The 6,680-nt window shown below is 33.8% G+C and overlaps 1 long non-coding RNA gene across 3 annotated transcripts; it reads right to left on the reverse strand.

Moving 5' to 3' along the window:
- Positions 1-414: 414 nt before the first annotated feature.
- Positions 415-3,617, reverse strand: LOC117681720 (uncharacterized). Of its 3 annotated transcripts, XR_010708722.1 has the most exons (4): positions 3,592-3,617; positions 2,481-2,694; positions 1,639-1,779; positions 415-1,032 (listed from the first exon to the last, which is right to left on the reverse strand). It is a non-coding gene; the product is annotated as an uncharacterized lncRNA (long non-coding RNA). The 3 variants fall into 3 exon arrangements; XR_010708721.1 differs by lacking the exon at positions 3,592-3,617 and having other exon boundaries at positions 415-1,059; positions 2,481-2,837; XR_010708720.1 differs by lacking the exon at positions 3,592-3,617 and having other exon boundaries at positions 2,481-2,833.
- Between the last annotated feature and the right edge of the window lie 3,063 nt (positions 3,618-6,680).

Here is a 6,680-nt window from a genome sequence, read left to right on the forward strand (position 1 = left end):
AATATCTTATTTCAAGAGGTTTTTTTTTCAACTCAGATGCCTGTGCAGGATCAAATCAGTCGTTCTTTGTGTTGGAGTTACCGTATAACGGGTAATTTTTACTGCTGTGATTTTTTACGAATTTGCCTTAAGATAGGGCGATTTGAATTTTTACGCGTAATTTTTTTACGAATTGGACATGTCCGTAAAAATTAAAATCATCTGTGGTAAAAGGGGATGGAGATTTTCACCGTGATTTTGTTACAGTTAACACACATACAAATTAGAAAATCGTTTTTCTGTTAACGAGTCCTTAATTATTATGATTGTGTTTATTAATTTACCTTTATTTTATATGTGATATACAGTTTACTTATTCCTATTAATCTGGGTATCGTCATTGATGTACACCATGTGGGAAAAGCCTATCAATTATTTTCCCATAGAACTCCATACAAATGTTATGACCTCTCAGTACTTTACTATAATAGTTTCAGTCAAATCTTTGGTATCATTTGAAACTTCAATTCAAGACCTTTCAGGAAATGACAAAAAAAATATAGGGTCCCGTGGCGTTTATAGGTCAAATTTGCAGTTGTTTACAACTTACAGCGATCGGCAGTAAATGTCACTCTTCATAAAAAATCAACCCCCACCCCTACAATTTTTCCTAGTGTTGCTATATTCTTTAAAATATTCCCCCATTCCATCATTTATTTTAAAAACTAATAATTTTACTACAAAATGAGAATTGTCACATACCTGAATTCAGCCAATCGCCTAACGCCTACCCATTCATTCCTTATTACAACGTTCTATAACTTTTTCTCTGATGTAAACATCCGGGGGTTTGGTACTCTCATTCCTATACTTACAATCTTACCTACCTCAGAATTAGTCCATTTGCTATTTTTTAAAGACTTTAGACCTACCTGAGTTTATGTATGAAATTTGAGTCCCATGAGTTCAATGTCATGGATGTTGTCACTAGCTCAATTGATGACATCATGCTGCAGATGCTGGCGTTACAGGGAGTGAATGACATTCAGACCTCTGAATATATTTGTATATAATTATTGCCTGGAATCAATAAAATAGTTTGTTTACTACTTGTTTTTGAGTATTGGTATTATCTATATGATAAAATGTCAAAATTTTATTAATTTCCTAATAAGGGTAGATTCTACCCAGGTTTTAAGAAAACCTCCTGAAATTGATGAAATCCTAGTAAATTAATCAAAATATACATGCTTTATACTGACAAATTGGTAAAAAATGTTCATATCATGAACAATCATCCATTATTGATTCTAATAAGCCAAATAATTCTAATCAGGCCATTCCTGTTGATTGAGCATGTGCGAACAATATCACCACCCCCCAGTGTAATGCAGCTTACAGAACTAGCAGGTGCCCCCTTATCTTTCTTTATAACACTATTCTAGCAAACGAAAAAGGACATAATTTTGATATTATATTAGAGCTAGGTACCTGGGGTAATGAACAGAACTGTTTAATTGTAAAATTATTGAAAATTAAATCTAGAAAAGGCCAAGTTCTTGCCAATGTCAAAATTCAAGAGGGGTAACTATTCTAGTGTCAAATCACAAAATGCGCCTCCAAGTACAGAGACAGAAGATAGTATGCTGAAAAGTTTACCTTCATTATATAGAAGAATGTCCATCGTGATGAATCAGATGGCTACCGTCTGTCCGACAGCATCAATATGGGGCAAAATGACCCCGCCGCCCTGCCACCATCATCTTCCAAAGCTGAGGCGGCTGAACAATGGAGATCATCCTAAGTGCACGAATGAGGAAAAATCAGAGTTATAAGTTATTCATTGCACAAAACAATGTTCATACATCAAATTTTTTCATATCTTCCTTACAAATAAAATATATACATTCTGATTACACACAGAAATACAGAATTTAATGATCTGTCAAGGGTCGGGTACATAAATAAACACTATTACATGTAAATACATGTAATAACATGTAATGCCAAATGTGATTTATGCAGTCATAACATAATTCAAGTAACTCATCAAAAATTACATACAGTCAGTCCAAATAAATAGAATTACATCATGTTGAAATTCTGAATCACTCAGTCAGTTAGTCTAAGGGAAGTAACTCTAAAAACTGCTATCTTGCAATGGACACTGTTGACAGTTTCAAGCAGTTTTAACCATGAAAACTTTACAAAATGCCCCTACTAAGCTCATAAAACATAATCATTCCAATAACATATACCCCATACTAGGCTGACATGAGTCCAATGTGTCATAACCCCAATTTCCCTTTCATGTGCAATAAACATGTGTAACACTCCCCTCCCCACCCCTCTCTAAAGAGGAGTGGGTGGAGGAAAAAGGGGGGGGGGGGGGGGGGGTGAGAGACACTCATTCCTGACCATATGTATGCCTAACATGTACTCCTGGCTAAACACTCACAATCACAAATCTAGGGATAAAAAAATGAAACATGGTAACTTACCAGGTGAAGGCACTAGCTGTTGACAACTGCTGTAGTTTCAGGGCGTGTGGGTGAGACCGTCTTATACATCAACCTTACTCAGGTCAAGACCATTTAGGCGAGGGAAAAGACTGCAGAACTCCTCTAGGTGGATGGCTGGGAAGCATGGGAGGCAGTATTTGATCCAAATCACTCTGCTGGTCCAGATGCAGAATACCCGAACAATGAAAATCTGCTGAAAAATAAACATCAAGATGACATTAAATTGACATTAAATAGCATCAGGTCATCAATTTGAAAAGAATAGACATTTTTTAATGCATTGCGAATATGATGCTTACAAAAAATAAGAAAAACAAATAAAAAACCTTGTTTACAACATAATTTTTGTCCAAATTCTATTGACAGATGATCAGCAGACCTTAATTAATTGAGCCCATCAATTATGAGTTAAATATGAATTTAAAATTGAAAAAACAAGCAAAGAACTGCAAAAATGAATTGCTACACATGTAATCAACAATAATATTATCTAATTTAGAATTCAAACCAATATTTCTTGCTTTTTCTTCTTTCCTGGTCCCTCTAATTTTACTCTTTACACATATCCAATACTCCAGTCCCCCTCAATTTTAAATTACAGCCACTCCCTTCTTAAAATTTAAATTGAATGAACTAATTTTACTGCAAGTGTATTGAAATGTCAAGTCTGTCCAAATAATCGTGAAATATTGACCTTTGTTTGACTTTAAAGAAAGAAAACATTTAAAAAATAGGGTCTCTATAGGGAAAAGCCTACCAATTATTTTCCCATAGAACTCCATACAAATGTTATGACCTCTCAGTACTTTACTATAATAGTTTCAGTCAAATCTTTGGTATCATTTGAAACTTCAATTCAAGACCTTTCAGGAAATGACAAAAAAAATATAGGGTCCCGTGGCGTTTATAGGTCAAATTTGCAGTTGTTTACAACTTACAGCGATCGGCAGTAAATGTCACTCTTCATAAAAAATCAACCCCCACCCCTACAATTTTTCCTAGTGTTGCTATATTCTTTAAAATATTCCCCCATTCCATCATTTATTTTAAAAACTAATAATTTTACTACAAAATGAGAATTGTCACATACCTGAATTCAGCCAATCGCCTAACGCCTTCCCATTCATTCCTTATTACAACGTTCTATAACTTTTTCTCTGATGTAAACATCCGGGGGTTTGGTACTCTCATTCCATGTGCTCGTCTCAGTTCGATTTACCGGGAAAAAAAGAAAGACAACTCCATCTCAAAAAGCGGCACGATCGGAATCGGTTTATTTCGTATATTTTCCCTTTTTGTGTTCTTGGTGGAGAATTAGTTGTGGCAACCGATTTAATTAAAGCAGTTATAACTTCCTTTGGAATCATTTCACTAAGCGATCCATTTGGATATGGCATTGTAGATACTGGTTTAATATAGCTTCGTATCCCAGTCATAGTTTTTGACTGAGTGATTGAAATCTAGCCACTAACGTGGCATTATATGTAGTTTTAAAAAATAATCAAGATTGAATAAAATGAATCTGAACTGTTATCACCCCGTGACCAAAGACGCTCAAATAAACCTACATGTACAGCCGCCAGGGACTGAGTTGAAGGTCATGAACATTACTCTCATATGTACGATGTAGAAAATTTACGTGCAGTGTTATTTTACTTCTGTGAAAATGTACGCGTTTAATTTTTACGGATTTATAAAACTCGTAAAAAATAGTAAAAATTAGCAGCACGTAAAAAATACCCATTATACGGTATAACCCTATTCTTTATCCTCATGATATTTCCTAGTTGCTTGCAAAGTGATTTCTGTAATAAGGAGACATCTCCCCAAAAATAATAAAAGATTACCTTGTCCTTCTGTCTCTCCCCCGGATGTCCGTCTGACTGTGCAATCGTGTCCGGTGACACGGTGTCGTATAATTTATAAGGTTCACCCCGTGAAATGGTCCTGGGCGGACCTTTATTGTTAACATATAGGGTCCACCTTTAATTTGTTCTACATGTAAAAGGGTCCAGATCGTATAAGAAAATGTTCGCCTAACGGGTCTGAGGTGTATTTTTCATTTTTATTTTTTCAATTTCGAGTATTTTGATACAATATACAAAAATATAAATAAACTAGAGCAAAGCTCGTTGCAAAGCAACGAGTGGGTCTCCCGTTAATGTCGGAAGTAAAGCTGGAAGTTCTTGTAAGAAGCAGAGCTCTTAAACCATTAACAAGAGTAACTAAAATAAAAAGATGAAAAAATCGAATTATTCCTGGTACGACTTAACAAAATCCGAATGATTTTAGGTACGACTTAACAAAAACCTTCTTGATTTTAAGAACAACTTAACAAAAAAAAAATCCGAATGTGTCTAAGTAAGACTTAACAATTATTTTTGGTACGAGTTAATTTTACTATTAACATTACGCTATTTTTTAAACCAAGGACGCGGAAACAAAATTTCCGGAAAAATCAATTTTTAAACCCCGATATCTCTGTAATGCATCGTCCGATTTTCAAACGGATTTCAGTTTCGTATTCAGCATGAACAGCTCTACAAACCTCGTAAACATTTAAAATTAAAACGAAAAATTCGAAAATTCGAAAATTTTAAAACACTTCTGGTTTAGACCGGAAGTGACGGAAACTAAATTCCAGCCTTATGTCCAAATAAAAACGATCAATGCTTCAACACAAAAAATTCCAAGTCTCTATCTTGAAGCGTTTTTGAAAAACGCCCTGGACAAAATCACGTTTTTAAAATATAAAAATTGACGTAACGTTGAAACGGAAGTGACGTTAAAGTTAAAAATTTAACATCTTTAAGGCACAGTGATGTTCCATAATTCCTGAAAATTTCATGTAAATCCGTCGAAAACTTTTTGAGATATTAAGCTTTAAAAAAGTCAGAAAAATAAAGAAAAAGAAAAAAAATAATAATAAAAAGAAACAATAGAATAACAAGAGGGTCTTCCGTTGGAAACGGAAGACCCTAAAAAGGACAGACTATACAATCACTACTTATGTAAGATTTTGGTATAATTATAAAGGATCATAATAGGAAAACAACTAAGAGGAGCAGACAGCATCAAAATAATTGAAATAAATACACATAATTTTCTTAGCGATTTACATTTGCAATTAGTCATGAGTTCCGAAAACTTAAAAAAATTTGGTCTTTTCCAAAATTTTGTGTTTAGGTATTTTTTCCTTATTTTTTCTAGTGCCGAGCATTCTAAAATATAATGGAATTCATCACCAATGAGACCTTTATTACACAAAAGGCATAACCTCTCATTCAAAGGAATGTTATACCATCTGCCTGTCTCTACAGGTAAACGATGGTTTGATGTACGAAATTTAATGAATTTTTTTCTTAGTTTTACAGGTAAAATATCAAGATACTTCTCAAAGCCAAAATATGGTTTTAAAATTTTATACACTTGACCTCTGGAAGAACAATTTATATCATTGGACCATATCTGCATAAATTGGTCTTTTAATCTTTGGTTTACAGTAGCAGATAACCATTCTATATTGACAAAATGATGGTTCTTCCAGACATATTGTAGTCCGTACATGTTCAAAATTCTTTGAATACAATCAATCCATGGGCTTTTATAATCGCTATTAAAATGTTGAGAAAATAAATATCTGTACACTGTATATACAATTTTGTTCTCAGGGCTTGTAAGCATTTTTCCCCAATATGTAATTATTCTTGTATAAACATTAATATACAACGGGTAGCGCCCTGTTTCTCCATATATCATATAATTCGGTGTTGTGCTTCTCAAATTAAGTACTGTTTTCAAAAATTTCAGATGTACACGTTCAATAATATCTAGATTTTCAAAGGAAATGAAACTGATTGGTGTCATTAATTAAACAATGACTTGAACCAGGTGTTAATATACACACACAACCCTGCAGGTGTGAGGGGTTCACACCTCCAGCAAGGTGTTAGACTGTTTAAAATAATCATGTAAACAATAGATATTTCACACGTCTTCTTTTTGTCCATCTTTCCAATACGATACACACTTAAAAACGTTACCCATTTTCAAATCAAATATTCTAAACAATTAAATTACAACGATACCTGCAAGCGGCATCATTGCTATGTCTTATTTGCACTAGGTGTAAGTTATGTGATTTATTTTAAATTGTTCAGTTCTTCGATCCTTCTTTTC

This window comes from Magallana gigas, chromosome 8 (genome assembly GCF_963853765.1).
Source record: "Magallana gigas chromosome 8, xbMagGiga1.1, whole genome shotgun sequence".
Lineage (NCBI taxonomy): Eukaryota > Metazoa > Mollusca > Bivalvia > Ostreida > Ostreidae > Magallana > Magallana gigas.